This window comes from Helianthus annuus, chromosome 9 (assembly GCF_002127325.2).
Source record: "Helianthus annuus cultivar XRQ/B chromosome 9, HanXRQr2.0-SUNRISE, whole genome shotgun sequence".
Taxonomy (NCBI): domain Eukaryota; kingdom Viridiplantae; phylum Streptophyta; class Magnoliopsida; order Asterales; family Asteraceae; genus Helianthus; species Helianthus annuus.
The window spans coordinates 65,530,979-65,550,088 of NC_035441.2; the positions used below are offsets into that span (position 1 = coordinate 65,530,979).

At 40.4% G+C, this 19,110-nt stretch overlaps 1 long non-coding RNA gene across 2 annotated transcripts; it reads left to right on the forward strand.

Annotated features, from left to right (window-relative positions):
* Positions 1 to 11,085: 11,085 nt before the first annotated feature.
* Positions 11,086 to 17,666, forward strand: LOC110874476. Of its 2 annotated transcripts, none has more exons than XR_002555983.2 (3): positions 11,086 to 11,665; positions 12,328 to 12,407; positions 17,487 to 17,666. It is a non-coding gene; the product is annotated as an uncharacterized LOC110874476 (long non-coding RNA). The 2 variants fall into 2 exon arrangements; XR_004866692.1 differs by lacking the exon at positions 17,487 to 17,666 and adding an exon at positions 12,876 to 13,044.
* The last annotated feature ends 1,444 nt before the right edge of the window (positions 17,667 to 19,110 follow it).

The following is a 19,110-nucleotide window of genomic DNA, read 5'->3' on the forward strand; positions in this document are numbered from 1 at the left end:
GGCCGTTTGTATGTTCTATTGGTGGTGGTGTTCCACGTTATTGGTGGTGGTGTTCCACGTTATTGGTGGTGGTGTTCCACGTTATTGGTGGTGGTGTTCCACGTTATTGGTGGTGGTGTTCCACGTTATATAACCACTAGACTACTCGTAACTATAGGTATCCTTCACAACCGAGGATAGTGATCAGTATAAGTATCCTTCACATCCGAGGATAGTGATCAGTATAAGTATCCTTCACATCCGAGGATAGTAATGTGGTAGTCTAGTCATAGTGTCAATAGTGTATCTAATCAACCTTTCAATCCCATTCCCAACACCCCGGGAATCCCATGCCTTGGTAAGAGTGTGAACTCACCTTGGTTTGCTCGGTATGCTAGGTTATGCACTCACAAGAATTTAATCACGTCCTATTGTATGCACGTATAACAAATCAGTTCATGTTCGCAATGATACGCATGCAATTTAATGTTCACATAGCAGTCAGTTCGCATATCGGCACAACACGTATTATTGCACGTATACAAATGTTAACGTTCATCAAGCATGGCATGCCAAATAAATCAAGCATATAATTCCATCTTTCAAAGTAGGTTCATAAATCCCTAGTATCTTTCGAATCCAACTATTACCTTTCGACAACAGTTATCACAATTATCCTTCGGACCAAAAACTATGTTTCGAACTATATGTCATCTTTCGACCATAGCTATCCTTCGGTCCACTCCAGCTATGTTTCGGTCAAGGTTATGTTTCGGAGAACACATATCTTTCGGTCACAATAACTATCTTTCGAGTGGCAAGTATCTTTCGGTAAGCAATATCACATATTTTTAATAATCTATCGGTGGGTACTTGATCACCATTGGACCAATTACAAAGCCAATGGCCTTAACTTGGCCGCCCAAACCACCATAAGTCTATAATACTATAATAACTGACACAAGTGCACAAGTCTTTATCATTATTGGACCAAATAATTTAGAGGGTTTGACAAAGATTCAACACATGCTCAACAAACATCAACTAATATGATCAGGTCTAAACTCCTTAGGCTCATTCATGAAATCTTCATTAAAATAATCCTATATGGCCGACAAAAGTAACCATCACAATGTGTTATTGGACCAACAATAAACAAATGGCCGACAACTTTAAGAAATATACATGGCACAATTGACTTTTGGGTTTTGAGTGTGTATAATCTATCATTATTTTCTATTGGTCGATTATTGTTCTAGCCTACCATGGAACCAATGGTTCACCATCATTTAATTAATAAAATGGATTCCTATTTTAAATCACATAAGAACTGACATATGACATATCACGTGTATTACTATTTTAAATCGCTTTGTGCTATTGGCCAAACTAACCGGTGGGTTCGATTTCTTCACACCACCATAATTATCAAATAATTTTGCAAAGTACAATGATAATAACAATACCAATTGCGAGAGATGTTATTGGACCGAAAAGTGGACATCAGCAGCCAACAATTATCATATCAAAACACATATAACATCTCCAATTACGAGTATGTAAAAGAAACGGAAAAGAACACTAACCCTACGCACGAACAAGGCGAATCACAGACAATTAAATCATGCAAGAAGGAGGGTTGCGACTAGTCTGGCTCTCCTTCCTACTGCCGTCGACTTTAAGGGGGGTGTTTAGGGTTTGAGATCATGTGACAGCCAATTTGTGGAGTCACGTACAACCTATTATGTGTGCGTGTATATGACATCCCAAGGTGGCCGGCCCAAGCTCCATGCCTTCATTTGGGCTTTACTTAATCCATTAGTTATGGTGATATACTAGGTAGGTGTATGTGCTCGGGTTGGGCCAATGTAACAGTTGGGCCGATGAGGATCCTTATACCCGAAACGTTTACGGCTAAGACAATATACATTTGTTTAACATAAAACAACAAGATATACAATTTACAAAAGAACATACATGCAACACCATAGGACTACCAGATTTTTAATGTAACACATATGAGATTAATACCCGGTGAATTATAAGATGCAGATAAACGAGGCGTAACATGCAACGATTAGCACAAGAAAAGGAGTTGAAAACACGAGTTGTCACATTATCCCCATCTTGAAAGAAATTTCGTCCCGAAATTTAGCATGCGGTTACTGAGGAAGCTAGGTAAGTTGTATCGTTCACTGATTTTTCCTGGGGTGTCACATCCTCCCCCCGTTGATCTGGAATTTCGTCCCGAAATTCCGTGGTAGTAGCTTCAGCCTCAGTAATGGTTGCATTGGTTTTGAATAACTGGGGGTACTTCTCTTTCATCTGATCTTCGCGTTCCCAGGTATACACTGGGCCACGCTGGGAGTTCCAACGAACTCGAACAAGAGGGATTCTCTTGTGTTTGAGGACCTTAACATCCCGGTCCGTGATTTCAACTGGTTCCTCGACGAACTGCAACCGCTCGTCGATAGTGAGTTCCTTAAAAGAAACTATGAGGGTCTCATCCGACAGGCACTTCTTCAGATTCGACACGTGGAATACATTGTGAACTGCACCGAGTTCAGCTGGTAGGTTCAGTCTGTAGGCTACCTTGCCTATTCTTTCAGTGATTTCGAACGGTCCAACATACTGTGGATTGAGTTTGCCTCGTTTACCAAAACGAACCACACCCTTCCAGGGTGAGACTTTTAATAAAACCCGGTCCCCGACCTGAAATTCCAATGGCTTCCTACGCTTATCTGCGTAGCTTTTCTGACGGTCACGAGCTGCCGCCATGCGTTGTCGTATCTGTGCAATCTTTTCTAAGGCGTCCACTACAATCTCCGGACCCGTAATCTGACTATCCCCCACCTCTGCCCAACAGAGAGGTGACCGGCATTTACGTCCGTACAATGCCTCGAATGGAGCGGCTTGAATGCTGGTATGATAGCTGTTATTGTATGAAAACTCCACTAAGGGGAGGTGCTTTTCCCAGCCGTTGCCGAAATCGATAACACACGCTCGAAGCATGTCTTCAAGTGTTTGAATCGTGCGCTCAGACTGCCCGTCCATCTGAGGATGATACGCTGTGCTCATGTCTAATCGTGAGCCGAAAGATTCGTGCATCGCTGGCCATGGTTCTGACGTGAATCGTGCATCCCGATCCGAAATAATGGAGATGGGCACCCCGTGCCTCGAAACAACTTCTTTGAGGTAAATGTCTACGAGAGTGGAGAACTTATCCGTTTCCTTTATTGCTAGGAAGTGTGCAGACTTGGTGAGTCGATCCACGATCACCCATATCGTATCGTGTCCCCGCTGGGATCTAGGTAAGCCTGTAACGAAGTCCATGGAAATTTCTTCCCATTTCCACTGTGGTATCCTGGGTTGTTGAAGTAGACCTGAGGGTTTCTGGTACTCTGTCTTGACCCTCACACAAGTCAAACAGTTGTCGACGTAATTTGCAATGTGGGCCTTCATGCTAGGCCACCAATATGCAGTTCGGGTGTCGTGGTACCTTTCATCCGAACCTGGATGTACCGAGTAGCGGGACTTGTGCGCTTCGACCATCACAAGCTCTCGTAGACCGCCATAAAGTGGGACCCAAATACGCCCCGTTACATAGTAGGCGTCGTCTTCCTTTTGTTCCATTCGTTGCCTTGAACCGCGTAAGGCTTCAGCTTTGACGTTTTCGGGTTTCAGTGCTTCTAACTGAGCAGCTCGTATCTGTGCAGGAAGACTGGACTGAATGGTAAGCTGTAGCGCTCGCACGCGCTTAGGTAGAGTGTCTTTCCGACTGAGGGCATCAGCCACAACATTGGCCTTGCCTGGATGATACTTGATGGCGCATTCGTAGTCGTTCAGAAGTTCAACCCATCTCCGTTGACGCATATTCAAATCCTTTTGCTTAAGAATATGCTCGAGACTCCTGTGATCGGTGTAAATTGTGCACCTGGTACCGTACAGGTAGTGTCGCCATATCTTAAGCGCGAAAACAACAGCTCCCAGCTCTAAATCGTGCGTCGTGTAGTTTCGTTCATGAACCTTGAGTTGTCGAGAAGCGTAGGCTATAACTTTATCCCGCTGCATCAATACGCAACCAAGCCCCTGTATCGATGCGTCACAATAAACCACGAAGTCATCCGTGCCCTCTGGCAATGAGAGAATAGGTGCGCTGCAAAGCCTATCCTTTAAGTACTGAAAAGCGGTCTCTTGCGTATTACCCCATCTGTAAACGACACCTTTCTGTGTTAACATAGTAAGTGGTTGCGCGATCTTGGAGAAGTCTTTAATAAATCGCCTGTAGTAACCCGCCAAACCCAAGAATTGGCGTATTTCTGTCGGTGTACGCGGTGCTGGCCAGTTTCTGATCGAATCAACCTTGGATGGATCGACATGAATCCCATCCTTGTTTACCACATGGCCTAAGAAGTGGACTTCACGAAGCCAGAAGTCGCATTTTGAAAACTTTGCGTACAGTTGCTCCTTTCGAAGAAGTTCCAAAATAAGACGTAAGTGCTGTTCGTGCTCCTCCTGACTCTTGGAGTAAATCAAAATGTCGTCGATGAAGACAATGACGAACTTGTCAAGATAAGGTTTGCACACCCTGTTCATAAGATCCATGAAGACTGCAGGCGCGTTCGTAAGCCCGAATGGCATGACAAGAAACTCGTAATGGCCGCAGCGAGTTCTGAATGCTGCCGTGGAGACGTCCTCATCCCGGACTCTCAGCTGATGATAACCAGACCTTAGATCAATCTTGGAGTAGTAACTCGACTCTTGCAACTGGTCGAATAAGTCGTCAATGCGTGGAAGAGGATAGCGGTTCTTCACCGTGACCTTGTTCAGTTCGCGATAATTAATGCACTTTCTGAAAGTGCCATCCTTCCTTTTCACGAATAGAACTGGAGCTCCCCAAGGCGAAGAGATAGGTCGGATAAATCCCTTATCCAAGATTTCTTGTAGCTGCGTCCATAGTTCTTCCGATTTTGGTGGAGCTAAGCGATACGGTGCTCGAGCTATGGGTGCTGCTCCTGGAGCGAGCTCGATCCGAAATTCGACCTGACGATGAGGCGGTAGACCAGGTAAATCTTTAGGAAACACCTGAGGAAAGTCGCGTACAACTGGATGGTCTTCCAACTTCTTTTCTTTCGCTGGTGCGTCAGTAACGAGAGCCAAAGTTGCGGTGTGGCCCTTCCGCAAACATTCCTGAGCCTTCAAGAAAGAGGTGATGCCAACCATGGCACCACTCTTGTCGCCTTGAGCTTCGAGAGGTTCTTGACCAGAACGAGGAATGCGAACAATCTTTTCTTTGTATAGGATTTCTGCTTGCTGTTGCTGCTGGCGATTCCGATGTGCAAGCCGTGGGCTCCTGAATCCTTAGCTTCTGCTGTGCTCTGGCGATCACTATTCTTGTGCTGCTGTTGTGCTTGAGACCGAACGGTAGCTGAACCCTTGCTGGAATACCCATCCCATTTCCGCTTGTTGTCACTAGGAGTAGCGGGAGTAGCTGAAGGAGTGACTGTAGCAGTAGCGCTGACGTGCTTAGGCAGTTTATTCTGATCCACTGCCTGATCGGTGATGCGATGAGCGAGACGCTGGATTTCCTGGATGTTGTCGAGGTTAGCCGAGGTAACGTGGCTCTGAATCTCTGAGGCTAGACCCTTGAGGTACAATTCGATACGCTTGTTTGGAGGGTCCACCATGGTTGGACACAAGATGGCCAGTTCGTTCTATCGTTTCGTATGAGCTTCAATTTCTGACCCCGTCATTTTCAAATGGTAAGGCTCCACTTCCAACTTGTGGATGTCATCACGCGTGTAGTATTCCCTTTTAATGTGTTCTTTGAATTCGTTCCAGGGGGTGGCGTTAGCAGCTGCCAACCCTAGTATCTGTACTTGCGCGTTCCACCTGGTTAGCGCGATTCCTACCAAAGTACCAGTGGCGTACTTGACCCTGCGAGCCTCAGGGCATTCACACATGAAGTTCTTGAATGTGCCACTGAATGTGCTTGGACGACAGTCCATGATGTTCTGGAATGTGCAGAGAGGTTGATGTGCGTTCTGACCCGTTGCGCGAGAAAGATAGGTCAAGGTTAAGCGCGAGAGTTGGGTCACGAGAGTAGGATCTAACATCCTAGAATAGGTCTGGAATAGCAGGTTATACCTCCTGCTTGTGCGGCTGCAAGTGCCGCAGCAACTTGTTCGTTAATGAGAGCCGTCAACTGGGCTTGAGTCATGTCAACACGTCCAGACATGATCGAACAGTAAAGGTAGCATAAGTATGAATGGTTCGCGTGTAGTACGATGATAGAAGAGTGTAAGCACATAAGTATTCTCATGCAATGTCAAGTTGTGAGCAAGGTAATGTAAGCATACTACGAGCAAAGTTCTATGCAAATTCTAGCATGTAGGCAATAAACATAAACCTTATTACCTAAGAAGTTGAGTCTTGCACGTGGAGCGAAGCGTCGTTGTGGATCGTTGAGAGCACTGTTCTGGTTATAGTCTGGTTTTAATAAAAACGTTTTTCCATATTAAAACCAAGTTCTCTATAACCAATGGCTCTGATACCAATCTGTCACACCCCCAAAATCCACCTGCGGAGTATCACCGCTTGGGAGCGTGACTGACCAGGATCAAGCCACCAATCATATTGAACATGCATTTAATATTAAGTAAAATAACTGAAAACCATCCATTCAATACAAAAGGTGATCAAACAAATCATCGTTTCAAAATGTAGCGGAAGCATAGTAAATAAACCAGTAGTAGTTAACAGTTTTAAGTGTCATAATAGCTCAACAGAAAAGCCACGATCCTTGTCCACAACGACCCGCTTCTCCAGTGCAAGCTCCAAGTACCTAACGATCTGCAAGGCATGTAACAGAATGATCAACAAACTAGTTGAGCGAGTTCACAGAAAGTAAATGCGTAATAGTAAGTTCGTTTGTAACAGGTGGCTCTACTGGGCCGTTTGTATGTTCTATTGGTGGTGGTGTTCCACGTTATTGGTGGTGGTGTTCCACGTTATTGGTGGTGGTGTTCCACGTTATTGGTGGTGGTGTTCCACGTTATTGGTGGTGGTGTTCCACGTTATATAACCACTAGACTACTCGTAACTATAGGTATCCTTCACAACCGAGGATAGTGATCAGTATAAGTATCCTTCACATCCGAGGATAGTGATCAGTATAAGTATCCTTCACATCCGAGGATAGTAATGTGGTAGTCTAGTCATAGTGTCAATAGTGTATCTAATCAACCTTTCAATCCCATTCCCAACACCCCGGGAATCCCATGCCTTGGTAAGAGTGTGAACTCACCTTGGTTTGCTCGGTATGCTAGGTTATGCACTCACAAGAATTTAATCACGTCCTATTGTATGCACGTATAACAAATCAGTTCATGTTCGCAATGATACGCATGCAATTTAATGTTCACATAGCAGTCAGTTCGCATATCGGCACAACACGTATTATTGCACGTATACAAATGTTAACGTTCATCAAGCATGGCATGCCAAATAAATCAAGCATATAATTCCATCTTTCAAAGTAGGTTCATAAATCCCTAGTATCTTTCGAATCCAACTATTACCTTTCGACAACAGTTATCACAATTATCCTTCGGACCAAAAACTATGTTTCGAACTATATGTCATCTTTCGACCATAGCTATCCTTCGGTCCACTCCAGCTATGTTTCGGTCAAGGTTATGTTTCGGAGAACACATATCTTTCGGTCACAATAACTATCTTTCGAGTGGCAAGTATCTTTCGGTAAGCAATATCACATATTTTTAATAATCTATCGGTGGGTACTTGATCACCATTGGACCAATTACAAAGCCAATGGCCTTAACTTGGCCGCCCAAACCACCATAAGTCTATAATACTATAATAACTGACACAAGTGCACAAGTCTTTATCATTATTGGACCAAATAATTTAGAGGGTTTGACAAAGATTCAACACATGCTCAACAAACATCAACTAATATGATCAGGTCTAAACTCCTTAGGCTCATTCATGAAATCTTCATTAAAATAATCCTATATGGCCGACAAAAGTAACCATCACAATGTGTTATTGGACCAACAATAAACAAATGGCCGACAACTTTAAGAAATATACATGGCACAATTGACTTTTGGGTTTTGAGTGTGTATAATCTATCATTATTTTCTATTGGTCGATTATTGTTCTAGCCTACCATGGAACCAATGGTTCACCATCATTTAATTAATAAAATGGATTCCTATTTTAAATCACATAAGAACTGACATATGACATATCACGTGTATTACTATTTTAAATCGCTTTGTGCTATTGGCCAAACTAACCGGTGGGTTCGATTTCTTCACACCACCATAATTATCAAATAATTTTGCAAAGTACAATGATAATAACAATACCAATTGCGAGAGATGTTATTGGACCGAAAAGTGGACATCAGCAGCCAACAATTATCATATCAAAACACATATAACATCTCCAATTACGAGTATGTAAAAGAAACGGAAAAGAACACTAACCCTACGCACGAACAAGGCGAATCACAGACAATTAAATCATGCAAGAAGGAGGGTTGCGACTAGTCTGGCTCTCCTTCCTACTGCCGTCGACTTTAAGGGGGGTGTTTAGGGTTTGAGATCATGTGACAGCCAATTTGTGGAGTCACGTACAACCTATTATGTGTGCGTGTATATGACATCCCAAGGTGGCCGGCCCAAGCTCCATGCCTTCATTTGGGCTTTACTTAATCCATTAGTTATGGTGATATACTAGGTAGGTGTATGTGCTCGGGTTGGGCCAATGTAACAGTTGGGCCGATGAGGATCCTTATACCCGAAACGTTTACGGCTAAGACAATATACATTTGTTTAACATAAAACAACAAGATATACAATTTACAAAAGAACATACATGCAACACCATAGGACTACCAGATTTTTAATGTAACACATATGAGATTAATACCCGGTGAATTATAAGATGCAGATAAACGAGGCGTAACATGCAACGATTAGCACAAGAAAAGGAGTTGAAAACACGAGTTGTCACAGTGTCATGTGATTGGCTATATTCAAATATTACTCGTGATATTAATATTTGGTAAATGTTTAAAATTCAGATGGACAACGAAGCGAATCAGGAAAACCAGAATGATAACATTTCAGTCGGTTTTGTAATTTTAAATTCAGTACTGGTGTGTAATAGATGCATAATATATGAATAGAGTAAAAGTCACAATGCTCGACGCTTTTGACCAAAAGTGCGTGTCATGTGATTGGCTATATTCAAATATTACTCGTGATATTAATATTTGGCAAATGTTTAAAATTCAGATGGACAACGAAGCGAATCAGGAAAACCAGAATGATAATATTCAGAAGAACAACCACTCAAATAACAATAATCTGAATAACGAGAATCCAAACAACAATGGAAACCAAATGGATAATAGTGCCGTTCAGCATATAATGGCACAGGGAATTATAGATGCAATGCCATTTATTATGCAAACGGTTCTAGTAGCGAATAATAAAAGTAAGCATAGCAGTAAGCGACCAAGTGAACCAGAACACAGCGTAAACAATGGACTCGTACTTCAAGCGCCCATTCCTAAAAGAAGAAGAACCATGCCATATGGTTGTTCTTACAAAGAATTCTGGTCCTGCAAACCAATAGAATTCTCGGGCAATGAAGGACCCGTTGCAGCTCTACGCTGAATAGAGAAAACTGAAGCTGTTCTGAAAATAAGCAAGTGTGCTGAAGAGGATAGGATAATGTTTGCTTCTAATTTATTTAAGAATGCAGCTCTAGAATGGTGGAACACTATCCTCCAGTCAAAAGGAAGTGATAGGATATATAACATGGAATGGGAGGAGTTCAAAAATATGGTAGAAAGGAAATTCTGCCCTCCCAATGAAAAGGAACAGATAGCAAATAAGTTCCTGAACCTTAGAATGACCGGGGTAGATAGTAAGGGATATACTACCACATTCTTTGAATATGCTAGAATAGTACCAACTCTTGCATCACCTGAACCAGTGTTAATCTCCCGTTACATCTAGGGATTAATTGGAGAAATTAGACATGTAGTCAAGGCAGCTAGACCTCAAACCATAGAAGAAGGTGTAGAACTAGCCAATACCTTGACTGATGAACTAGTGAGAACTAGAGAAGAAGACCAAAGGAGAAACCTATCCCAAAGGCTTACCCAAGAATTCTGTTCGGGGAATTTTAACCGTAGGAATGTAGGTTCTACCTCGGCACCATACTGCAAAGCCTGCAGAAAGAAGCATTCTGGAAAATGCTCTACTTACTGTAATTTTTGCAAGGCCCCAGGACACAAGGAAGAGAATTGAAAGAAGAAATCCGGTAATGGAATGTGTTTCAATTGTGGAGAAAAAGGTCACATCAGGACAAATTGTCCGAAATTGGCTCCAACTGCAAACAACAAGAATCCTAAAAATGCTAGAGCATTCGTTCTAACTGCAGATGAAGCCAGAATGATTCCGGACGTCATAGCTGGTACGTTTTTAGTTAATGATATTTTTGCTAAAGTATTATTTGACTCTGGTGCAAACCAAAGTTTTATTAATACTTCATTTTGCAAACTTCTAAATCAATCATTATGTAACGCCCTGCGTTTTCATAACTTCCATATTTAGAAACCATAGCTTGTATTTCTATTTTGGAAATCTTTTATTCATGTAATCGTTATTTCGTTGTAATCGTTATTAAATCCTAGACTTGGATCATAATGAAATTCGGAAATTCGGATCCTGACCCTTGAGACTTGAAAGCTTCGCGAAATAAATAATCGTTGAAAGAGTTTTAATGTTAATTTAATCCGTTTATAAATATGGTTATTTACTTATTTATTTATTTTATGTAATTAATTAAATTAATTAATACCACAATTAAAAGTTTGTTTTTACTTTTATAAAAATAACCTAGTGAGTAATTTAAAGTATCATAAACTAACCAAGTTGGTGTTAGATTAAGCTAAGTTAGTTAATTAATAAAGTTGAGGGACCCTTTGGTCATTTTTCAAAACTCAAATATATAAGAATTAGTTAAGGTTTTTGGTTTTGTCCATCTATCAGTACAATGAAACTTTAGGGGGCAGTCTGTATACTTGTTTTATAAATATCATGAAGTGTGCAGATCTTGAACAAATGTGCCGCCTAAAATCGAGTTGCCCTTTCCCCTTCCCTCGTTCACTAATTTCACCGGCGTTTGGCCGGTGTCGGCACAACTCAGGCCGTTTTCCGGCACCTCGCTCTCCCCCAACCTGACCGACTACATCCCGCCATCCCCAACTGCACACATCTGTCATTCATCTGAGATGGAGGCGGCTGGCCAGCCACCGTCATGGCGGCGGCACACAGCAGCGGGGAACGGAGAGAGAGGGACGTGAGAAGGAAGAAGAGCTGCAGCGGCGGTGACGGCAGCGCCGCCGTGAGCGGCGGGTGTCTACGGCAGTCGTAGTGGTGGTTCGTGTTGCAGGATTGGTTTGGTTCGACTTCTAGTCTCGGGTTCGAGTTTCAGTCAACGTCAGACTCGGGACTCGGTTCAGACTCGGGACTCGGTTCAGTTGGTGCGACTCCGGGTCAGTTTCAATTTAGTCTGTTTGTCGATTCGTTGCAGGCTCGGTACAACGGTGGACTGCGGAAGTTGTTTCACGTATCGTTCGGTATACATCCTTTATCGAACCATTTTTTTTATTCCCGTATAAATCCTTTCGTATACAATGAACTATTGAAGAACCACATTTGTTTGTGCTTAAAAACTTAGATTTGAAAACTCATCATTTTGATATTTGCTTGAATTTACGTAAACAATTATATCTTCTATTAACAAAAGTACAATTTACCATACAAACTGAGTTGAATGATTCATAAATATAAGTTACAAAATTAGTTGGGTTATTGCTGTTCGGTTTTGCTTTGTTTTAAAATGGAGAAGACAACTCTCGGGTTATGTTTAACAGAATTAAAAACCCAACAAATTCCAAGATGTAGCCAGTGGTGGGCGCGTGAAACGTGCCGTTTTTGGGCTACTTTGAACATTATTTTATTTTCAATCAATTTTACTTTTAATATAACAACCTAAAACAATCCATTTCAGATTGTATTTTTTTTCTTTTTTCTTTTCTTTATTTTATGTTAATCTGTTAATAACCAACCTTAACTAACCCAGTTATATGAAAGCCTTTAATTTATGTTAAACTCATTATGTTAGAATGTGATAAAATAAATAGAATATCTAATTAAACAAAGTATAAAACTTGAAGTTAGAAATTATATTTAAGCATACAAATTTTAACAAATTCGTTATATATTTCCAAATCTCTAGGATAACTATTTCGTTTGCTCTCTTGGATTTTTCACCATCTTTAGTCGTGCGTTATTTCAAGCAATCGCAACGCAACCAATGTGAGTATACTCGAACCCATTTTTACTTTTAAACACTTTGGGTGCAACATGTATTCTATATTAAACACACTTGACACTTGAAACTTATTTGAAACATGCTCTATCCATTTAAACATGAAACATGAAACTTGTGATACTTGAGACTATTTTGTGCTATGTAAACGTTTAATCCCTGTGTGTAGTTCCACCTTAACAATAGTAGCGCTATAGGGGTAATGCACCTCCCCCATTTGTAGTCGAGGGGTATTGTTAGGAGGAGACATATTAACCTCCCGTGAAACTTTGGGTTAGGTATTTTAACGCATTGGAAACTTGGGCTATCACTTGGACTGCGTAAACTAGCATGGCTGAAACTATTTTATTATGTTCATGTTGGATATGAGTTTTTATTCTATTACGCTATGTAAACAAACTTGTATACTCGCTCTTTGCTTTTGCATTGAAACTCTATTTTAATACGTGTTGCAGGTTGATTATTGAAGTATGGATGATTGATGAAACAAGTTTAGGGTTGCTAGATACACACCTAAATTTATCTGTCTTTTGTTGTTATGTTATTTGTTGAAACAATGTTGTTATTTCCTTTTGGAATATTGTATAACATTTAGTTTTGAAATGAAATTTGAATTTAATTAAATATTGTCACATAGTGTTATGACGTCTCTAGCAATCTTTACACACTTCGTATCATCCCGATGTTTCCGCCATCAGTTGGGGTGTGACACATTAACTAAACTACCACAAGAATGTCTAGTAGAGACAGCAAATGGAGAAACCGTTAGGATTTCTGAAATCTTGCAGGAAGCAAGAATAGAAATTTTTAATCAAAAATTTATTGCAAACCTTTACCCAATGAATCTGGCTGGATTCGATGTCGTGTTAGGAATGGATTGGTTAATAGCCAATAAAGCCAATATTTTATGTGATCAAAAGTCAATTCAAGTAAAATCACCAAGGGGTGAAAAGATCACAATTAAAGGAGATAAGCCATCTAGATCCACTAAATTCATCTCTGTGATGAAAACTACAAGTTATATAAGAAAAGGATCTTTGGTGTATTTGATTTCTATAATCACTAACACTAAAGGAAAAGAATTAAAAGATATTCCAGTAGTGTCCCAGTTTTCAGATGTCTTTCCAGAGGAATTGCCAGGACTGCCGTCAGACAGGGAAGTCGAATTCAGAATCCATCTGCTACCAGTGACAGCACCGATTGCCAAAGCACCTTACCGTTTGGCACCCGCCGAAATGCAGGTACTGAAGAAACAATTAGATGAATTGCTAGAAAAGGGATTCATACAGCCCAGTTCATCGCCATGGGGAGCGCCGATACTGTTCGTTAAAAAGAAGGACGGATCAATGCGTATGTGTATTGACTACCGTGAATTGAACAAGGTCACGATTAAGATTCGGTATCCATTACCAAGAATAGATGATCTGTTCGATCAACTTCAAGGAGCTCGATTTTTATCTAAAATCGATTTAAGATCAGGATATCATCAATTAAAGGTACAGGAAGAGGATATTCCTAAATCCGCATTCAGAACAAGGTATGGTCATTATGAATTTACTGTCATGCCATTTGGTTTAACCAATGCCCCAGCCGCATTTATGGACATGATGAACCGAATATGTAAGCCATATTTGGATAAATTCATAATTGTTTTCATAGATGATATTCTAATTTACTCGAAAAGTAAAGAGAAGCATGCAAAGCATTTGCACTTACTTTTAAGTTTATTGAGAAAAGAAAAGTTGTACGCTAAGTTTTCAAAATGCGAATTTTGGTTAGAACAGGTACAATTTCTTGGACATTTAGTTAACCCTGAAGGAATTCATGTAGATCCAACAAAGATCGAAGCAATTACCAAATGGAAAACCCCTGAGTCACTAACCGAAGTTAGAAGTTTCTTAGGATTGGCCGGTTATTATAGAAGATTTATTCGAGATTTTTCTAGAATAGCCATTCCCTTAACCAAGTTAACCTGTAAATTTGTTAAGTTTGAATGGGGACCAAAACAAGAAGAAGCATTTAGAATCCTTAAGCAAAGACTAACCCACACACCTATATTAGCGTTACCAGAAGGAACTGAAGACTTTGTAGTCTATTGTGACGCTTCTAAGCTAGGATACAGATGTGTGTTGATGCAACGTCAAAAGGTTATAGCTTACGCCTCTAGACAAGTTAAGAATCATGAAGGAAATTATTCAACCCATGATTTGGAATTAGGAGCCATAATTTTTGCCCTTAAGATTTGGAGACATTATCTTTATGGTAGTAAATTTACCATATTCACCGACCATAAGAGTTTAAGGTATGTTTTTGGGCAAAAAGAGTTAAATATGAGACAAAGACACTGGATGGAAATGCTTAGTGATTATGATTGTGATATCCAGTATCATGCAGGGAAAGCAAATGTAGTGGCTGATGCTTTAAGTCGAAAGTATCACGAAAAGCCAAAAAGGGTACGTTCTCTTACATTAAATCTACAAGTAGATTTAAACGATCAGATTAGAAAAACACAAGAATCAGTAATCAAGGAAGATACTGAAAAATTAAAAGGAATGATTAAGGATTTAGAACAAGGAACAGATGGAATTTGGAGATTCCATAAAAAGAGAATGTGGATACCTAAATTAGGAAATTTACGTCACCGTATAGTAGAAGAAGCTTATAAATCTAAATATACGATGCATCTAGGAAGTGATAAGATGTACCGGGATTTAAGGAAAAATTTCTGGTGGATAGGAATGAAAAAGGATATAGCAGCTTATGTTTCTAAGTGTTTAACTTGTTCACAAGTTAAAGCTGAACACCAGAAACCCTCAAGTTTGTTACAGCAATTAGAAATACCAGTGTGGAAATGGGAATTGATAACAATGGATTTTGTTACCAAGTTACCCAAAACAAGAAAAGGTAATGATACAATCTGGGTGATTGTAGATACGCTAACTAAGTCAGCTCATTTCCTACCAATGAAGGAAACTTTTAGTATGGAACAATTAGCCAAATTGTATGTAAATGAAATTGTTTCATTACATGGGATTCCTTTATCAATTGTTTCTGATAGAGATAGCCGTTTTACCTGTCATTTTTGGACAAGTTTCCAAAAAGCAATGGGAACCAAGCTGAATCTACGCACCGCTTATCATCCTCAAACAGACGGGCAAAATGAAAGAACAATTCACACAATGGAGGACATGCTTAGAGCTTGTGTAATTGATTTCGGAGGTAATTGGGACGATCACTTACCTTTAATAGATTTTTCTTATAATAACAGTTATCACACAAGTATCAATGCTGCACCATTCGAAGCACTTTATGGACGAAAGTGCAAAACCACAGTTTGTTGGGCAGAAATTGGGAAAAAGTAACTATCTGGACCTGAGATAGTACAAGAAACAATAGATAGAATCATTCAAGTCAAGGAACGACTGAAAGCAGCACGTGATCGACAAAAGAGCTACGCTGACAACAGATGCAAGCCGTTAGAATTCCAGGTAGGTGACAAAGTATTGTTAAAAGTCTCTCCTTGGAAAGGAGTGGTAAGATTCATCAAAAGAGGAAAGCTAAGTCCCAGGTATATTGGACCTTTTGAAATTTTCAGAAAAATAGGACCTGTAGCCTATCAGCTACAACTGCCAGAGGAAATGGCAGAGATACATGATGTATTTCATGTATCTAATCTCAAGAAATGCTTATCTGACGAATCACTGATAGTACCTCTTAAGGATATAGAGGTAAATGAACAACTTAAATTTGTAGAGAGGCCTCTACAGATTGAAGACAGGAAAATTAAAAATCTTAAGCATAAAAGATTAATTCTAGTCAAAGTGAAGTGGGACTCCAAAAGAGGACCTGAGTACACATGGGAACTTGAATCAGAAATGCAACGCAAATATCCACACTTGTTCCAGTAGATCTCGAGGACGAGCTCTAAAACAAGGTGGGGAGGATATAACAACCCTAACGTAAACCGACATCCTTTTTATTTTCTGACACCCTAATATATTTTAAAATGTCCCAATATGTTTTATATTACACCCCGTATGTGAAAACCGAGCCCAAAATAGATTATAACATATAAAATAAATTAAAAATAAGAAAAATAGAGTTAAGGCGGGCCGCGTAGACCCACCTCAACACGTACGCGGGCGGTATCAAGGTCAGACTTGATTTCATTGATTTCTTAAGTTTAGGCGGGCCGCGTAAGACCCCTGATTAGTTCACATGGGCCGCGTGAGACCAGATAGATGGCACAGCCTGGTGCGGCCACGTGGCCCAACACCCGACAGACCTATGTGATGACCCAGCGAAGCTACACGTTGACCCAACATTGACGCGGGCCGCGTAAGGCTTCGCCTTATCTTACGCGTGCCGCGAGAGAGTCAAGATCAGACCCTATAAATAGAACGCATCAGATTTCATTTCCGTTCGCTCACAATTCAATCTCAAATCTCACTTTCTGAATTAGAAGCAATTATAGTCGGGTATTATACCCCTAAAATAGCGAGGTTCTGCTACGATGTAAGTATTATAACCCCTGGAGACGTATTAGATATTCTGCCCGATTGATCTAGGGTTCCGTAACGGCTGTCGTGGTTCTGCCCGACGTAGTTGTTGGAATGCCGTCTCGGGGAGGGTATTACTAATGTTAAAATGGGTTATTATACTAACACACGTGGATTTGTGTAATTTTTAGATTATTCCTGGGGAATCCTTACTGAAAACCCTAAACCAGCAATGTGAGTTGATCCACCTTTTGTAAACCTTTTTGTTTACTGTTTTTACAAAACCTCACTAAATTAAATATATACAAAGCAGTTATTGAGTATTTGTAAAGAATACAATTATAGTGGGTATGTTGGGGTTTTGTATACAAAATTTGTTACTGGCGTGGTAACATTCCACAAGTTGAGTATGACAGTACCACTGATGTTAATTGTTATTTCTTGAAAACTTATGTAATTGCGGATGTGCCCTCAATACTGTAAAATGATTGGTATTTCAACTTGATTAAACTGGAATTCACTCACCAGTATTTCCCACTGACAAAATGTTTTTAAAACGCGTTTCAGGTAACAAAATGTGAAAGCCAAATAGAAGCCAGCTGGACAGCACTGAAGGCTTGGAAAAAGTGGCAATAAAGTTACTTAAAAAGAAATAGATGTTTTTCTTATATAAAATAGGGTGTACCCCTATGAAATTATATGTACTGAAAACTTGGGTTTTACCCATGTGTTTAATGTTATAAAATGTGGTGGTTTACTCTGATAACATATTTCCTAACTACGGTCCTGATGAAAATTTCTGCTGCCAAATTGAATAAACAACGTGATACCACCGAAACTGGCTCGCAGCCGCCCGTTCCCGGGGATTTGGGATCGGGGGCTGTGACATTTATGGACCCATTTACTTTGATTAGTCACTGTGTGTCGTTTGTCTGCATTGTGATACGGACGAATGACCACCATCCTTGCTTTTGTTGATTTTGTTTTATCTCATTCTTTTCATCTAATCATCTCACTTGTTTCCTCTCATGTTTCCTCTTTTCAGCATGCCTCCTCGACGTGAAAACCCGTTATCTAATGCCGAAATGGCAGATATTCTGGCACAGCACATGGCTGCCGCACTCCCAAACATTATCGCTAAGGTGAACCAAGCCAATAAGAATCAGAATGCTCCTTGTAACTTCAAGGGCTTCAATTCGGCTAAACCACTCAAGTTCAGTGGTACTGAAGGGGCAACTGGGCTCCTTCAATGGTTCGAGAGCATTGAGAGTACATTCCGTCACGTTCTGTGTCCTAAGAATCGCAAGGTCGTGTTTGCTTCTAGCGTATTTCAGAAGAGGGCTTTGACATGGTGGAATGGGGTTATGAGAGATCCTGGTGCCGAATTTGCTTTGGTACAAACATGGGTTGAACTAATGTTGGTGCATCTGTCTGTCGCCTATGTCTTGTATCGAGTCATGATTAGAATAGATTGTATAGGGCACAGAATCCTAGGAAATGAGATTTGCAAGTGATTCCGCTTGAAATGACATCTTGTCATTTCAAGCGAAACCACATAACATCTGATTCCGCTCGAACCTATAGCACCTGATTTCGCTTGATATGTTAAGTTGTGATTCCGCTTGAACCGGATGTGTGATGTTCAAACGGAACCTGTACCCTTATATATAGGTGGTCGTTTGGAGTGAAATCATTAGAGAGTTGGGTGTGTTGTCTTCCGGTGAGCCACGAAGTGCTGCCGAAGTGTTGTCAAGCTTGTAAACGGATTGTTGATCAATAAACAACAGTTTAAAGTGAATACGGCTGAGATAGCACCAAAAAATAGTTTCCGCCTCTTGTTTTGGAGAAAAACTCTTCTGATCGACTCGTTCGGGTCTGAAAACGATCCTATAAGTGGTATCAGAGCTCAGGAGGAAGAGTTCTTGTCATTTCAGCTGTGTTTTCTGATTTTCTACACCTTCTTATTCAAAATCGAAAATTTTTTACGGTAAAATTGGCTCAATTTCACACATTACACGCGCAATCATGTATTAACTAATCCTTGAAAGTTTCACAATTAAAATCGAGCTAAAACTTGATATTTTTGAGATTCAGCTTGAAATTTGATTCGGATTAGTGACGTCACATTGATTTCGCATGAAATCATCTTCTGATTTCGCTTCAATTACAAGGTTCCGCTTGAAAGTTTGAT